Source organism: Rhineura floridana, chromosome 2, assembly GCF_030035675.1.
Source record: "Rhineura floridana isolate rRhiFlo1 chromosome 2, rRhiFlo1.hap2, whole genome shotgun sequence".
NCBI lineage: Eukaryota > Metazoa > Chordata > Lepidosauria > Squamata > Rhineuridae > Rhineura > Rhineura floridana.
Window position 1 is genome coordinate 163842308 of NC_084481.1, and position 18651 is coordinate 163860958.

The 18651-nt window shown below is 41.2% G+C and overlaps 1 protein-coding gene and 1 long non-coding RNA gene across 8 annotated transcripts in view; one reads left to right on the forward strand and one right to left on the reverse strand.

The window, feature by feature from the left end:
• Positions 1–1255: 1255 nt before the first annotated feature.
• On the reverse strand, positions 1256–6562 carry LOC133377324 (uncharacterized). Its single transcript, XR_009760691.1, has 4 exons — positions 6266–6562; positions 4169–4310; positions 2971–3043; positions 1256–1632 (listed from the first exon to the last, which is right to left on the reverse strand). It is a non-coding gene; the product is annotated as an uncharacterized LOC133377324 (long non-coding RNA).
• The window catches only part of SIPA1L1 (signal induced proliferation associated 1 like 1), a 240839-nt gene continuing 228686 nt past the window's right edge, over positions 6499–18651 (forward strand). For 5 of the 7 annotated variants that reach the window (XM_061611187.1, XM_061611186.1, XM_061611188.1 and 2 more), the window contains exon 1: positions 6501–6686. The gene's annotated coding sequence lies outside the window, so the exon portion shown is untranslated. Of the gene's footprint in view, positions 6687–18651 lie in introns of all 7 variants that reach the window. The other 2 variants (XM_061611192.1, XM_061611193.1) reach the window with 2 other exon arrangements.

Here is an 18651-nt window from a genome sequence, read left to right on the forward strand (position 1 = left end):
CACACAACATAGGTAGCAGACCTTTAGTGTAGTGGCACCTACCCTGTGGAATTCCCTCCCCTTAAATATTAGATAGGCGCCATCTCTGTATCTTTTCACTGCCTACTGAAGACCTTCCTCTTTCAACAAACCGTTTCAGTAGAGACCTTATCCCAGTCTGCGTCTGTCCTGGAATTGCTTTTAAAGATGTTTTAACGCTTTTTAAAAAAGCTGTTTTGTTTTAATATTTTTAAATATTTTTTTTGTAATATATTTTCAAGTCTGTTTTTATGATGTTTTAGAGTGTTTTTAGTGCTTTTGTTTGCTGCCCTGGGCTCCTACTGGGAGGAAGGATGGGATATAAAATAAATAAATTAATTAAAAAAAATCTTTTTACATGGATTAATTGCACATAAAATCGCAGAAGACAAAGTCATTTTAAATACTGATACCCGCCCCCCTCCCCAAGAATCCTAAATATCTTTTCACAAGTATCTTTATCTATCCTGGCAATGTTGAATTAGAAGCTATATTTCATCATGAGCTTGAAGGGTGAATTATTGTCTTGTATTTTATTATTTATTTTTGTGCTAATTAATACAATAAACATCTGTTTTTTGAAGCATTTAATTTGCTTGTTACTGTGTATGTGCTGATAAATCACTGAAGTTAGCGCATGTGAATCTTTTCAAGTGTTCAATATTGGTGGGTACTTTTTTAATCTATTTGGGTAAAACATTTTGGCATTATTTTAGAAAGCATAAAAACATAGAAGATCCTTGTCACACACAGAACAGTATTTGTTGACTGGAGAACACCAAAGATAACAGAAGAGAGCCAAAAAGTTAATATTTTCTATTTATGGATGTGATACTTCCAGACTGATATCTCCCAAAGGATCATCCCTGAGCATTTCTTTTCTTGTCATCTTTCCATGTGTCTGCCACATACCTGATTTCTGTTCTCTGGTGTTTCATGTAACTTTTCCTGATAAATGCTCTTTGCAATAGAACAGCAACACATTATTAATGTACTGTTATTTTAATCCCCTCCCACCTTAAGGATAGGTGACAGCAGTTGTACACAGAACAGATTTGGGTGGCCACAATGTAGCTTGTGAACCATGTGTGGCCTAGGTAATTAATGTGGGGCTTCTGAGTAACTAATGAAAGTGCTGAGAAATGAAGTTACAAGAGCTCTGTAATGCACATATTTTAGCTAGAGGCATGCCCTTCCCTTCCCACCCTCATGGTGAAGCCAAATCAATCTAGAAGGGAAAGGAAAAAGCATTTATAGCAGCAGAATTTGTGGGACTCCAGATTACAAAGTCAGATTCTACAGCAGCTATTTCATGAAATTAATTTGTACATGTGCAAATGAACCAATTTAAGTGGTCTGTAAAACATGTAAGCCCAGTCGAAAGGAAGATGCAATTTTCAGCCTGAATTCATTGGGGAAGGAGCATCATGTGGGGAGAAGGTAAAGCAAACAGAGGCTATAGAAGGAAAAATGGCAGTAGATGCTCTGTGTCTTGTGCCTCTTGGCAAATGAACACAGGGATAAAAATAGGTATAGCTACTTAAGCTTATGAACTTTAGCAAATTTTGAAACAGATGGTCTTTTCTCTCATAGGGCTCCAGGTTTAGGTCAGATCTGGAAGGAAGTAAGAAAAAAAACTGAGATTGAAACATGTTATTAAAAGTATGTACATAAGCAATAAAAATTTAAAAGAATTCAATCCTCACTGATATCATTACAGTAGGGCCCCGCTTATATGGCGGGTTAGGGACCAGGCCCCCGCCGTAAAGCGGAAATTGCCGTAAAGCGGAACCCATTGACTATAATGGATTGCGTTGAGTGAAAATGCCGCAAAAGCGGCTTTAAAACGGGGAATTTCCCCTAACTGAAAGCTGCCGCATCAGCGGAACGCCAGAAAACAGAATGCCATAAAGCGGGGCCCTACTGTACCATGTGGATGGTAGGAAAGGCTCACTGCAGCATATAGGCATCATTTAAAATTCCTCCTAGCTAGGATAACATGTTCCTTCATCATATGGTAGAGGAAAAATGGCCATGTCCTTATGTGCTACTAGGAAATGAAACAAGGTAATAATGGGCTGTATCCAACACTGCAGCTTTGCTGGCACAACAGACTTCCATGTGTGCAATGCAACTTCCTCTCTGGTCTGTCTCCCCCCCTCCCCCTGTGTCCTCAAACTCAGCTCCAGACGGTTGGGGGACTATCTGGAACAGATGGAGGGAGTAAGAGAGGAAACAGAAGACCTGCTGCACGAGTGGAACTCCGCTTGTACAATGTTGGTTACAACCCAGTGTGTCTGGCACAATGATGTAAACCTGCAATTTTGAGCCCATTTCTGCACATTGACCAAAATCAGAATGTAACTGAATAAAGGGTTTTAGCCTGAAGGCTTCTTAAAGAATAGATAACAACTGGTTGGCCATCTAATCTCCGCCCCCCCCCCAAACACAAGAAGAAGGAAAATACTGCTTTGATTATTTTATTTATTTTTTTATTTATATCCTGCCCTTCCTCTCAGCAGGAGCCCATTATCCAAACTGAATGTTTCAAAAGCACTGCCAAAGTCAACAAAGTCAATACATGTGGAAGATTCTACAGCACCTACTTCAAGAACACGTATATGTGCAAATGAACCAATATAAATTGGCTTACTGGAGTCACTAGGATTAGCTGGTTTAAATGCAAGTACAATGGTTTCAGTGATTTGTGGTTGTAGGCTTTGCCATTTGAGAGGCAATTTGCTTTGAAATGAATGGCAGCCACTGATGCCAACGTATTAATATCTGCAACACAAGGTGCAATAAGTGTTTCCAGTTAATGAGTCTAGGCAGTTTTTGCTGTATGCAGTGACTCAAAGTATGATGCTTGGTAAGTTTTAATCTTTCAATACTGCAATTTAAATAAAAGTCTGAAAATATATAAGACCTTGCTGGAAACTTTCAATCACTTACTTTGTTTTTTAAATGACTCAGTACTTTCTTCCACAGTTGGCATCCAGTCTGATCTATATTTTGCATGAGTCCACTGGAGATTAAAATTCAAAAGTAAATAGCATGATAGTGGAGAGGAGAAAGAAGGAATATTTGTGACTACATTGTTGCAGAAAGCATTAACTATAATTCACTGGATTAAGCTTTAAGGGAAAGCTAGAAAACAAGAAGCCAATATGGTTTGGGCAGACCTCAGCATGGAGAAAGAAACAGAAAATAGAAAGTACATGTTTACCTTAAAAGTAATTTATTTTATGTTAAAAATACTAAATTCTATGGTATCTTGGAAAATTGCCAGGCTCTACAATTACTGTACAAGGAAGATGGCAGGTTGGGAGAGTTATGTGGAATGGATTGATGTAGGCATCACTGAACCTTTTTATGCAGCACGTGTGGTTTCAAAGGTACCGTCATTGTTTTTCTACCTTTTTAAATCAAGGGCATAAAAGCAAAGGCGAAATAGGATTTGTGATATAGTGTGATGAGAGCAGATTTGTGGCTATGTAGGGGGAATCAGCTTGGTCAATTAAACACCATTAATATATGGTTTGTGGCTGGAGCAATTTCCAAGGAGAAAGTTTCAAGCAGCTGGAGACTATATCTGACATTACTCTGGATTTCTTCATCTTTGGTGTGCCAACTTTGATTCCCATCCCAGTATACAACAATAGATGAGGACTTTGCTTTGCTGAGAGCTTGTAAATCAGAGTTCTCCAGTGCTTAGCCATGCTTTTCAATGTCAGGATAGCATGAAAAGTTACAGTAAAAGAGTGCCTCTGAGTACATGTACAATGCACTCCTTTCACTAATAAGTAACCACAACTAGGCATCAGACATCTGGAATTACAGAAAAGATGTAAGAATGTGTGCTTACTGGGGATGCCTGACACACACACCCTTTTAGGGAACTAAGCCCAGTAGTTCTCTCATCTTGTAAATGCAATGCCGGAGGATGGGTGTGTTCAGTCACAATTATTGGGAGGTGCCTCACTAGTGAAATAGTAGAGTCCTCAGCAATAAGGAATAATAGTTATTTTATCAGCTGTAAAACATGTGAATCCATACTCTCTTAATCCATCAGTATTCATGCGACATAAACCAGGCTTTGCAAGTTAATGGAGTTGTGAAGTGGGAACAAACCATTTTTGAGCATACTCACTCTCACTTCTCATAGGCACCCATATCAAGGAAATCAGCAAGCTAAGCTTGTGTTGCTCCAGATTAGCATACCCACATGGGCATTAGATGAAAAAAACCCCAGAAGGGCTTCTGCCAGCATTAACAAAAGATCTAATGGTAGCCTAAATGATGGGAGGAAAAGATCTGTCAGTGAAATGGACAAACCTTCCCCAAGTCCTGTGATTCTCAGATTTCACTGCTTTTAGTAAGTTCTTCTGCAGTACCTTTCCGGCAATACAAGATTACATTTTGCTGGTATTATACTTTTATTATGTTTCGCCAGTACTCTCTACATAACTGACCGTTCTTGTCCTCCTACTACTACCATGCTTTTCACACCTCTTTTTCCTGTACCTCAATCTCTTTGCCTCTATATCTACATATGACCTTTCTGTAGAATGTCAGGTGTATTTATTTCCTCATGTCTGTGAGTTTTTGTCCTTGATTCTTTCCTTTGTATGTGCAGTTGTTTCATTAATAATAAAAATGTATGTAGCTCTTCTGTCAATATACAAAGTCCTTTATGATACTTGTTTACCTTCTAAGCAACACTGTGTTAGAGGGGTATATATCTTTTTTTAAAAAGGAGAGCATTATGTTATGTTTTGAGGTTTATGTTAGCATATTATTGAGGATATTTGATTTGTAGTCTGCTAGGACAAGAGCAGTATGCTTTACTTGGGGAACTGATTTTAACAAAGTGGAACACAATAACTTAAGTTGTGCTTCCTTTTATAGGTTATGTCTGCATTGCAGTAAACTTGTCTCTGATGTGGTGCATTTGATCAGGCTGTCTGCTCCTCTGGTATGTCTACTATTTCACATATAGATGAACAAGACTGGGGTCAAGAAGCCAAAAGTGAGACAAGGCATGCATCTTGTACCTTGGCATATTCTATTCCTAAAGACCTTCTGATGTATCTTATAAAATAATGCAGAGATATTCTAGCAGTAGTCCTAAGCATACTTACTTGGAAGTAAGTCCTATCACAATTAATGAGACTTACTTCCAAGTGAACATGGCTAGGATTAGACTGTAAATCATTCACATCACCTTTCATATGACCATTAGAAGCACTGAGAAAGAAAGGTGTTGTCGGTGTTTTTGTGCAATAAATATGCACTTTCCCTTTTTTTGCACAAACAGTATATCTTCACTGAAAGGTGCCTTTCTGAACAGGAATATTATCGCTTTCCAAGATACTGTGTACTATTTTTACCTGTGAAAATATGGAACTTCCCCCACAGAATGCATTTAGTGCTATTATGATTGCTCTGTAGGATGTGGTTGCTTGAGTGCCACACTTTGTGACACAGTGGTCAGCCACAGATGTCCCCTCCCTCTGCATCATTTGGTGCTTTTGTTTTCGTTTAAAATACTTCTTTGGAGGCTGTACAGATCCAGTTTAGAAGCACACATTTAGTAAGGTTTTTTTAAGGCGAACAGCAACACTGCTATTTCCTATACTGCCAAATGCATAGAGAGTGTTGGACTATAAATATAAGGCGGCCCAGGTTCAAATCCCCACTCAGCCATGAGTCAGTTACGCTCAAACTAACCTACATCACAGGGTTGTTATGAAGATAAAATAAGAAGTAGGAGGACCTTGAAGACTGCCTCAAGGTCCTCTTGTTAAAAGGAGGAATTTATTTTCAGAGTTTTAAATTTAGTGAAGGTTATATATTCAAATCAGTATATATTTACTTCAAAGTACGTCCCACCTAATAAGGAGCCTATCCCTGTGATTGGTATATTGGATCCTTAATAAAACTGGCTGTGACTGAATTCTGCAGCAATTTTATGCACAGTTGTTTGGAAGTTAACCCTGCTGATACCAACGAGACTGAGAAAATACACAGGACTGGGCTATCGTTAATCCCTAATCTGGGTGATTCTAAAGTATTTCCCCCCTCAGTGGGTTCATACATGGCTTGGTGAAAAAGTCACTGCTTGCTCATGAAAGTAGCTGTATATGAAGACTTCTGCATCTTCTGGATTTGGCAATACGTTCTCAAGGCCCTAGTGACCAGTCTCCATAATGAAGTTCTAGAGGAAAAAATATGGGTAAGAATTTACCAGCAGCTTGCCCGCAGCCGCGAACCGGGATAAATCATCCCTCCTCCCTTTTCCTCTAGCTTCGTCCGTAGAGCCGCTGTTGTAACTGCAAAGGTGCGAAGCCTGTCTCGACTTTCAGAGCTGCTGCTGAGTGCAAGCTACCGCAGCAGCAACACCCGCTCGCCCAGGCTTCATCATCCCCCGCTAGGCCCAGCGCTTGGCAGTTGCCATAGTAACTGTTAAGGCTCCTCGGTCTCACTGCCTCTCTTCGGAGAGGCGTGTGGCCACGGCCGGAGCAACAGCAACTTCGCAGCTTCTCGCGAGAGTTTGACTAGTAGCAGGCGGAGCAGGCAAGCTTGCTGGGTGAGCTCATCCCGGGCGCTGGAGAAGGAACGAGCAGCTGCTCATGCAGAAGCAGCAACACCAACAGCAACTTTGTTGGGTGAGTTCTAATGAGTGTGAGGGAGGCATGGGGTTAGGGTGGGTAGCTGGAGGGGGCGGCTTCCGATCCCCTCCGTACGACTTTTTCTCCCCCTTTCTCTGTTGCCCCAGAATGTGGCTGAACCTGACCTCCCCGGTCTCCTCCTCCCCCCTTGTTAAGGGGGGGCAACTGGCAAATTGCACCCCCCATCCTCGAACCTTGATTTATTCCCTCAGCCTGCCTGGAAAGGAGGGAGGGTGACTGCCTGTGGCAGTCGCCACGGGAGAAACCTGAAGACCTGAATGAAACGAGTGGAGGAAACACGCCCCCTCTTTTTCCCTCTACCCCCACCTCTCCGAAAAGCTCTGCTCTTAACCGTCTTTTCGTTTCTGTACTCCCCCCTCCCGCTTCACTGACTCCTGAGACCTTGAGTTTTCTGTGCTATTGATTTTCTCTCCCTTCCCATCCCTTTCCTAAAGCCTTGCTGCATGATGGTCGTCCACCCATTCCCCAATTCATTAAACGGGAGACTCTGCTTCTTTGATTTATTGGTCTAAGACGAGAGGAAGACTCTCCCTCTCTCTTTTCAGCGTCCTCTGCTCAAATATTTCCGAGAATGAGCTGCAGAGAAAGTCTGAACGTTTTGCCTGCAACTGATCAGCAAGAAGAGCTGACTTGCTCACCCTGCCCCCAGTTTAAACAAGGAAAAAGAAGCAGCGGTATTCATTTGGCTTTCCATCTCCCCCCCCTTACTCCTTGGATTCATCTCTTTTCCAGAAAAAAAAAGGATGAGGACTCATATTTTCCCCCCAACCCTCTTGACCAAGTTGATTATTTTTCCTACTGGCAAAACCGAGAGGCAGCTGCTGAGGAAAGAAGGTTTTCTGCGTATGTGCTCCCCCCATTTTTGTTGGGGGAGATGGGTCAGAACAGTCATTATAAGAGAGGAGTGCAAGTTGTTTGCTGAAAATAATCCAAATCAAATATAAGCTAGAGAAAACTCACTCAAATCAGGAAAGAAATGGGTAACATTGCACAAAAGTGATGGATCTTTCTCCTGATTTTTTTTTTGGGGGGGGGGGAGGTAGATCTAATTGAATTTCAAAACTTTTCATTTATGTCTAAAAGGTATTTCTTTGTCCAATGCTGAAGGTGCAAGCAGTGTTAGTTGCCAGCTTTGCTGTAGTTATTTTTTACCAAACCAGTTTGGACGCTGTGATAATAATTAGCTAATTCAAAGGTAATGCCGTTGGGGATATTCTAAATGTTTATAATGTGGGAAAGGGAGTGGAAGAATGAAACATAGTTTCTTTCCCTGGAGTTCAGAGAAGTGAACAAGGACTGCATTAAAACTGGATCTGGTAGAACAGGTAGTTTTGAACAGGTTTGCTTTTTAAATCAAAACCATTAAATGAATTATAGGTAACATAAAATGACATTTTATTTTCTGTTCTCAATGTTTTGTGTTTTTTTTAACAAATTGGTTCCATGGTATAGTTTTAAAATGAACATATGTATATCTATTGGGTAATGATGGATTATTTTTTATTTGCTGTGGAGTACACTTGCCTGCATTTAGGGAAAAATAGGGCAGAAAATGCTTTTAGTAGGAAATTCTCCTTGTCTAACCTTGACTGCTGCTATTCGTTTTTTTCCCCCTGCAACAAATCCAGTCTTCAAAAATTTTCTTAACTTATTTTGTCTGGGATGAGTGTTTAAAAATAAGCACTGATTCTTTGGTTTTGGTAAGTCTTCTAAGTGGGGATTCTTGCAATGTACCATTTTCTTTTAGAGTAAAGGTGTCAGGTTTCATTAGATTCCCACTCTGTCTGTATGGATGAATGAAGATTAGTCCTTCCTCTTTAAATCTGTTCTTTCATGACTCAACTGACTGAGACCCTCCCCTTGTTCACCACTGTGAATACAGCATGTTGTGCATGTTCACTTTTTTGGATTTAAATTGTAAACAAGCTTCATAAGGGATTTTTTTATCTTGTTGGTTGTGCAATAGGTGTCTCCAGTTTAACTTAGAGTTGAGATAATAGTAATTTATTTTTGAGCACTGCAGTTCAGCAGTACAGCTCCTTGTTCTGCCTTTAAGGCATGAGAGAAAGTGGAAACAAAATTTCTGACAATAGCATTTATTGCAAAAGGTTTTATTGCATTTATATTTCACTATGCTTTTATGAGTTATGCTGCTGGTTAGCTATCAACAACACAACTGTGGGCAAATTTACTATATTTTGTAAAGTAAATCAGTGGGGTGATGTTCAACCAACAAAAGGCTTGTGCACCCACTGCTCTGTTTGAGGAGTCCTTTCCCCCCCTCTGTATAACAAATTATCAAAGCTGATCACCTGTTGGGGGAAGGGAGCAGTTGGAAGGCTATCCAGGAACTGCTTTTCTTGATAATTTGCCTTATACAAGGCGCACAAACACTGCATGCAAATGTAGGTGTGTTGGCCCTTGGTTCCTCCTTTCCCCTACCCAGCAGCCTTATGTTTTCAGTTGGGGAGATAAGTGAGTAGGAAAGTCATCAAATTGTGCTTGCCTGGACATGTCAGTTCTTAAGTTTTTGCTATATTTACAGTTAGACTTCCTGTGTTAACCTGTTCATGCATAATGCATTAAATTATGTCATTCAACCTTTAAAATTGTGAAAAGATCTTGTATTTTTAAGTATTTATTTAAAATATTTATATACTGCCTTTGAGAGTTAACTCTTTTAAGGCGGCTCACAATATAATGTCTCAATTATATTCAGTAGGGTTTACTTTGGGTCAGTTTACTTAAGCTGATGAACAAAGTATTAGGTAGATAATAGATTTGTCTTCTGTTTGAAATGTTGGTGATATTAGTGACCCAGTGAAACTTTTCTGTGATGATTTTAGGCTTGAACTTGACATGCAGAAGTTTGATTAGTATGTAGTAGCAGATGTAGATTTGAATTTGAGGTTAAAGAAGCATAGTATAAATTGAAATAGCACATGGCACTTCTTTAATTTTCCCAACTGAATACACTGCTCTGCAAATGTGTGAGAGGATTATTCTATGACAATATTACCCCCCCCCCAATTTGTATGCATACCTCTGAGGAAAATCAGGGTTGCAGGATCTTTCTCTAGCATCTGGATTGGACTGGGGAATGTTTGGGCCTTCAGATGTTGCTGAACTATAACTCCCATCAGCCCCAGCAAGCACGGCCAATGGTCAGGGATGATGGGAGTTGTAGTTTAGCAACATCTGGGGGGGGGCAAAGGTTCTCCAAGACTGTTCTAGGAAGTGTGATTGGACCTCCCATTGTAAGTAATGGTCAAGTGTGTTAAAGGGAAATAATATTTATTTTAAATATTTTGTTAAAACTCAGATAGTTAATTTTAAAAAAATAGTCTATGGACCTACTTTTTTATATCATTATATATCTGGTGTATACCCTAATATCTTTACTAAATTATATGTTTGTTTAACCAAGCATGAGTTAAACAACATAACCATGCCTTCTGTGTGATGGTGAACAAGGCCCACTTCTCTGCCTCACATCCTCAAATAACTGTCCAGTGGAGCTTTTTCATATTGTTGGAGTATGTTAAAATCTACTCCAAGAAACAGAGTTTTAGACTCTTTGGAAGCCCACTGCGAATTGTTTGCAAAGCACTTCGAGGGTAAAGTTGTTCACTCTTGACGCCACACCCTCTGCAGTCTCCAGTGAGGTGTCCAGTGCAACGTCTGCTACAACTTCCTTGGATTATTTTCAGTTGATGTGGCCTGATGACATGGACAAGGTGCTTGCGACAGTGTGGCCAGCAACATATCTCTCAACTCTTGCCCTTCTTGGATTGTTAAAGCTTGTTGAGGGGTGCAGGGTGTGATCAATTTGTCCTTGCAGGAGGGAATGGTCCTGACTGTCCTGAAAGAGGTGTTGATTCAGGCACTCCTGAAGAAGTCTACCCTGGACCCCATTGGTTTGTGAGAACTACCATCCAGTTGCACATACCCCCTCTTAGGGAAGTTGATTGAGAGGGTTTTGGTGCAGCAATTGCAAGCACTCTAGGATGAAACAGGTTATCTTGACTCATTTCAATCTGGGTTCAGGCCTGGTTATGAGACTGAATCAGCCTTGATCACCCTGATGGCTAGCCTTTCTTAGGAGGAGGACAGGGGGAGTGCAGTTTGTTACTCTTATTTGAGCTCTCAGCGACTTTCAATTTCATTGACCATGATATCCTTCTGAGCTGACTTAGTGAGATGGGTATAGGAGGTACTTGCTTTACAGTGGTTCTGATCCTATCTCCAGGGTTTGTTTCGGAGAAAAGCATTGGATGATTGCCTTTTGGCCCCCTGGCAGTTGTGCTGTAGGGTGCCACAGGGTATCCTTTCATCTCCAGTGGTGTGTAACATGTATATGAAGCTGTTAGAAGTGTTTATTAGGCAATTTGGGGCAAGGAGTCAGCAGTAAGCTAATGATACCTAGCTCTATTTCTTTGTAACATTTGAATCGGGAGAGGCCATGTAAGCCCTGGACCGGTGCCTGGACTCAGTGGTGGGCTGGATGAGGGCCAAAAATGTCACTCTGAATCCTAGCAAAACAGGCCCTGTGGATGAGTGGTTCCTGAGTTCAGACAATTGGTCAGTTGCCTGCTTTTGATGTGTACTTGCTCTGAAAGAGCAGGTTTGTAGTCTGGGGATGCTGCTGGATGTATCTTTGTCATTGAGGCCCAGGTGACCAAAATGGCTAGGAGTGCCTTTTACCAACTTTGACTGTTACTGGACCAGGATAGTCTGACCACTGTCCATGCTCTGGTAATGTTCAGGCTTGATTACTGCAATGATCTCTATGTGGGACTGTCCTTGAGGTTGATCTGGAAGCTGCAGCTGGTGCAAAATGTGATGTCTTGACTGCTCACAGGGTCAGAATATCGCCAACAAGTTACTCACTGCTGAAAGAATTGCAGTGGCTGCCAATTGCATACTGCGCTAAGTTCAAGTTGCTGGTTTTAGTGTATAAACCCCTGTACAGCTTGGGACCAGGATACCTGAAAGATTGTTTCACCCCTTATATACCTAGTCAATTACTGCATTCTGCAGGTGAGGGCCTCCTGCTGATACCACCTTATCAGGAGGTCTGTTCTGCAATATATAGGAACACAATATTAGTGTTGAGGCAGCTACCCTTGGGTATTGTTTTATCACTTGTTTGCTGCCCTGGGCTTCTTTTGGAAGGAAGGGCGGCATATGAATTTAATAAATAATAATAATATTATCTGGTGTACACATTTAATATCTTAACTAAATTATATGTTTATCTAGTATAAATATTGTATCCTAAAATGTGTTGGATCTTACTAATAAACCGATTAAAGTTTTTCTCCTTACTTGGCTCAATGATTCAGTATGCTCAGATAGGTTTCATTTCTTGTACTGTACATGGAGAAGAACAAATTTATAAGCTAGAAGACAACCATTGATTTAGATAATCTGCAAAAGCTGAAAGAGGGAGAGAGGGTTCTGGCCCCCTTGCATTTCTTTTGTATCCATCTTCATTTGTACTACTATAGCATTTATCTTTTATGAAAGAAAGAGGCACCGTTTTCTCCATATCAGTAGTATAGCCTTTACACCAAGGGACTTGCTGCTTAATATTCACTGCTTACAGGATATTTGGGACACCCCACTGGGATGCAGAAAAAGCTCCAGTGATGCTTTCAAAAATGTAAGTCATGCAGGTTGATTGGTTCACTAAGAACCATTTTCTTCCCATTACCTCCGAAACTATTCCTAGTGAAAGCTGGGTTTACTTCTGATATGTCAGCAAAGTACTTGTTTGGTGTTATTTAGCTATTGCACTATTCCTCAGTTAACAGCTCCAGTATATGCTTGGAATTGCTGAGTTTTTCAAATATATAAGTGGTGTCTCATAATTTGGGATTTTATAAAAGAAGGCTTAAAGGCAACTATTTTTAACATGTTCTATTAGTATAATTTAGGTACTTTTATTTTTATTTCTTCAGGAATGTGGTATGCAATTTTTTAGAGTTTATATAAATGTGTGCGGCTATATGCTGGATTTCTTTCTCTATCAAGCGACTGTCAACTAGGGGAAAATGTCATGCTTCTTTGTATTTGTATTTGGTGGTCTTTTTTAGGGGAATATTTTATTCCCGGGTTTCTTGATTATCCTTCTATAGAAATAGCCCAACCTGTCACTTTTCTTAATTAATTGAGTTTCAAAGGAACCTGAATGTGATGTTGCATATCTTGGTAGTTCTGTGGTTTTTTTAAAAGTCTAACTTTGAGCTAAATATCATCTTATAATCAGAGGGAAATGTGCTGGATTGTTCTTAGTTTCACGTTTCCAGGGAGATATGACTCAGTAGCTTTGCATCCCAAGAATCTCTGTTAACCTAGGCAACATTATCCAGCTGATACATATTTATAAATTTGTGGCTTCATTCTGTTTCTCATTTGAGAAATAGAGCTACTTTTTAAAGTCACAAAGTAATGAATTTGAGATCTGCAAGTGGCAGACTATAATCTTGGTGATGGTTGTTCATAATGTTAATTATTAATTATCCCCAAAGCGATATGTTTGGCACTAAATATGCTAGGCTGCTTTTCAGTGAAATCAAGGGACAGTGTGTTTATTGTTACAGCTGATTCTAATCTTCTGTAGTTGCATTGTGAAATTAACTTTCCTCACTGTTGTTGCTACTCATGGGTTTGTGATAGCAAACACAGATGTTGATAATAGTGAATCTTGTAATTATCTCCTGTAACCTCAGTGTGTTTCATACATTTAGGAAGGCAAGTCCCTTCTTTCATATATGGAATGATACCCACCCATTCATCATAATGGTGCAATGCACTTGGAACAAAAACTTGGAAACCTGAGGTCCTAAGTCCTACACGGAATAGATCCATTGAAATTAATAAACCTAAGTTAGTCATGTCCATTAACTTCCATGGATCTACTCTGAGTAGCACTAGCATTGGATACTACCTTTAACTTCAGGGAAAAAAAGATTTTTTGTAACTGTGTGTGGAGTCTACGAAGCTCTTTTGGATGTTTGCTGGATGAATTGGATATCTGTACAATACTTGTACTGAGCGGTGGGAAAACTGGCTGTTTTTTACATTTAAAAATCCTGCAGAATTATACAAACATCTACTTATTAATAGAAATGGGACCATACGTTCAGTTACTGAACTACAGTTCTGTCATGTACTGTATCTTTTAATTTCGTTTGATACATAACTGGCTTTAGTTCATCTATAATGCTAGTATAAAGGTTGAAGGAGAAGGTGTGAGAGAGGTGTGTTAACAGAGCACCTATCTTGGAGGTGGATTAATCCCTGGAACTTTAGGCACTTCTGTCTGAAGAAGTATTAGTTATTTACAAGATCTTAAACTTGCCTTTCAGGACATAGGGCCCTCACAACATGGCTTACAAAACTCAATACATAAAAATACAATTGTCAAAAACAACAACAGCAGCCCCCAAAAACAGGTGCAGCAAACAAATTTTTCCAAGTACAGCAAAACAGACATTTGAATAAGTGTGTCTTCAGATTTTTCTTTTTAAAGACCACCAGTGATGAGGTTATATGCATTTCTCTGGGAAAGCTCTCTCCCTCATGCCTGCGAGTCTAGTGGCTCTCACTGGTGGGCCAGAGTTTTGGAAGCTAATCTAAATGTTTGGGTAGGCTCATACAGGTGTAGGCATCCCTTCAGATAAAGTTTGTCCTAAACCGCTTAGGGCTTTAAAGCTTAAAACCAGGACCTTGAGTTGGGCCCAGAAATAAATAGGCAGCCAATGCAACCAGGGCTGTGGAGTCGGTATGCCAAACCTTCGACTCCGACTCCTCTATTTTTCTACTTTCTGACTCCGACTCCGACTCCACCCAAAATTGCTTCCAACTCCATAGCCCTGGAAAGGGCTGTAAATGTCTTTTTAAATTGGAAGCTCTCATAGGAGCATTTTTATCGCTGCCTGAATATGCACTGATCTTGACATCACAGCATTTGTCATCATCTGGGTCCTGTGTCATACACTGACACACAAAATGTTTTCCATCTTGAGTTATGGTGAAATGCTCAACTACAGCTGACTTCATGGGAAGCTTCTTTGACATTTTGAATTTATATTTTTAAAAATTTCTCAATCAAAATTTATTTTGAAGTCGGAGTTGGTACATTTCTACCGACTCCACCCAAAATTGCTTCCGACTCCACAGCCCTGAATGCAACAGATGCAGATTAGGTACAATATATAATCTGAGCATCCAGCTCCCACAAGTGTTCTAGCTGACACATTCTGAGCTGAAATTCAAGGGTAGCCTCACATGGAGTGCATCACAGTAATCTAACCTGAATGTAACCAAGACATACACCACTGTGCCTAGGTCAGCTTCCTCTGGATGGGGCCACAGCATCTGAGCCAGCCTAAGCTGCTAAAAACCACTCCTGGCAACCATCTGCATGTGTGCCTCCACAGACAGTATAAGCCTAGGAGGACACTTGGATTGTATACTTTGCCCTTCAGTGGGAGCGTTACCTCATCCAGAGTCATATATAGGCTTCCATCCAGATTAGCAGATTTCCCAAACCACAGTACATCTGTCTTACCCAGATTAAACTTCAGCTTGTTAGCCGTTTTCCGTATTGATACGGTCCCCAGACCACCTATTCAGGGTTTTAGCTGCCTCCCTGGTATTAGATGGTACCGCTGTGTTAATGCTACCTCAGCCCAAACCTTCAGTTGACTTCTCTGATGGAACCTTGGGGCTAAATGGTCCATTGACCCTAAATATCAATGGCCAAGGGATGGAACAAAACTCTTCCAGCATCACCTTCTTGGTTTGTTGGCCCAGGAACAAGTGGAGCCATTATAACACTGTGCCTCCAAGATCCTATCCTGGAGAGATGTCCCAGAAAGATTACTATGTTCAGTGGTATCAGACACTGTGAGAGGTCCAGGAGAATCAGTAGGGTCATCCCCCCTCCCACACCAATTCCCTGGGCAACCAAGGTAATTGGCAATCTGGATTCCTACAAGAATGCTGGGGAAAATGTGGTTTCCTCTACAAAACAAGTAGAGCTCTTCCCTGGACTGGCCCCAGGCATGCCAGGGCCCTTGGGCACAAGCCTGACCCAGGCCCCGGCGCTCCCCTTCTGTGATTCGCGGCAGGATTGCTGCCGCCTATTGCAGGCCAGTAGCTTCGGAGCCCCCGTCATTACCTCGCTCAACCTACCTTTCTCGGCTGTGTTGTGCGGCTGTGCGTGCAGCGCGCGCAGGGCTACCCTTAACCAAGATGGTGGCCAAGGTTTCCTAAGGGGCTGAAGCCTCTGCTGCCATCTTGGCTGATGGCAGGGATGTGCATACCATCAGCCAAGATGGCAGCAGAGGCTTCAGCCCCTTAGGGAAACCTTGGCTGCCATGTTGGTTAAGGGCAGCGCTGTGCGTGCTGTGCATGCAGCCGCACAACACAGCCAAGAAAGGTAGGTTGAGTGAGGCAATGGTGGGAGCTCTGAAGCTCCCACCCTGCGATATGCGGCAGTGATCCTGCAGCGAATTGCGGAAAGGGAGCGCAGGGGCCCTTTGGAGCCGGCTCTGGTTCTTCCTTAAGGGAAGACTTTGTTTAATCCCCATGCGACTTGCAAAAATGCATAAGACCTGCTGTTGAGAAACCAGGTTCTACCAGTATTCTCCAAACCCTAATATAAGCTAGCCGTAATCTTTAAGAACCCCATATGTTTGAAACTATTTTTAATACAGTTCTCTGGTAAAGAGCCTCCCCCCGCAAAGAAAACACTAACTCCACAAACCTGACTAGGCTCCTTCTAAGCCGGATGAGGTTAATTTTCCTTCTTCCATTGTTTTTAATGCCCTTAATGATATTAAGAGCGATCAAAAGTGTTATGGGTTGAAACATGTTGGGATATCCTATTTTTCTGTTGAACACTTGATAACCAATTCTTTAGAAATGTTCTCATCATTTAACTCACAGGGTGCTACTGTAATTTCTGTTTAATAAAGATGATAGTTGTATGAGTGGTAGAGCGCTGTGATGTTCCTGTATTAGTGTAAATAGGGTAAGTGCTGTTTGTATAGGAGATACATGGTAAGTAGAATGAAAGAGGAAGGGGGAGTGAATGGGCAGTAGAATGCTGGATGATTGGCTGAATGTTTTAAAATGGCTGAGGGTATAAATGGGTGGATGTGAGGTGGTGAACGTTGGAGTGGATGTTGATAGGTTGTTTTGGTGGGTTTGAGAGAGTTGTTTGTCAGGAGAGCGTGGAGAAGGAGGGGGGTAGAGTTCGGATTAGTATTAGATAAAACCATATGCTTATGTGCCTTATGAAGTAATCTTGTTATCTTTGTTATCTGTGTTATTTAATAAATACTTAATTTGGTTTACCAAAGGCCTGATCCTTGGCTGGGGTTTCACAGACCAGAAGGGAGGGTGAGGTAAATAACCAAGGCTGAAGGGAAACTATAACAAATGGTGGCAGCGGGGAAGGGAAGAATAACACCACAAGTATTCAGAGCAAACCAGAATTATAAGCAATCTGAGTAAATCAAAGGGATTGGGACAGCTTAAGCACGCAGTCACTGAGGTAACCTAATTGAGGGAGACTCAGGCAGAGTCTCTGGGACTACTGGTTATAGGACGTGACTGGTGGTGCCGCCTAGCAGGGGGATCTGTTGAGATCTGTGCTAGAGCGGGGAGAGAAACCATAAGAGAGGACAGTCCGGACTGGTGGAGTTCCTGGTGGTGCCTAGTGACAGGCAGTAACCACGAACAGGTAGGAACCTGACAGGGAGAGCCAGGGAAGGACGCCTCACAAGCGCATGCTTTACATGCAAGATATCCCAGGTTCAATCCCTGGGATCTCTAGATAGGGCTAGGAAAGATTCCTATCTGAAATCCTGGAGAGTCATTGCCAGTCATTGTGAGAATAGTGAGCAAGAGGGACCAGTGGTCTGACTTGTATAAGGCAGTTTCCTGTGTTCCTATTTGGTGAATTACCAGTTGGAGAGTCTCTTTTGTCCCTTTATTTATGCCCATTACCTGTTCTGTGTAATGTGATAAGATATCTTAAACTTTTGGCTGTTCATCTTAACACATTTATTTATAACATCTTTATATATGCCTTGCCTTCGATGGCCTAGTAAAATTAAAAAACAAAGCCATCAAAAAAAAAGTCAGATAACAAGTACAAAAATTTAAAACTAATAAGTAAAAACAAACACCACAAACACTCTTGTTGCACTCATTCAGGGAGATTGCATAGTGTTTTTGTTCTGATGGAAAAACTAGCGTGGCTAAAACATCCAGGAGAGTCAGTAGAAAAACAGAGTTAGATCAGGTCTCTAAAGGTCAAAGGCTTTCCTGAAAAGGGAACTCTTGACAGTACAGTGGAAGGCCAACATCTCCAAGGCAGGGAGTCTCAGAGCCTAGGGTCAGTCACAGAAAAAGCACTTTTTCTCGTCTTGACCAAACACTGGTTGGGAGCATACAAGAGCCTCTCAGGTTTATTGTAATATGTGGGCAGGCTTATATGGGGAAAAGAAGCCCTTCAAGTATCCCAGTCCCATACCATATGTTTTCATAATCAGAATTTTAAACTGGGCCTGGAAACAAATGTCCTGATATTTTTTTCAGGTGGTGTTAGAATATTTATTGTAAGAGAGAGAGTAGTCTGGTGTCCAGGGCACTAAATGAATCCTGCAGTCTTAGGGTTCACGTCTCTCTTACCTTAATGCTAATGATCATCCCCATTTCATTAAGTTAATTGGTAGTTGGCTAAGTCAAAAAGCTGACCTATATCTCTTCAGGCTGTTGGTAGTCTATAGAAACTGATGTGCCACCATCTTGAGCAATTTAGTTCAGGTGATCAGTCTGTTTATGTCCTTGTTAACTTCTCTGGGGTTTCAGGGTGGATGTATTATTGTTGAGTAAAAAACAATCCAGAGTTGCCATGGCT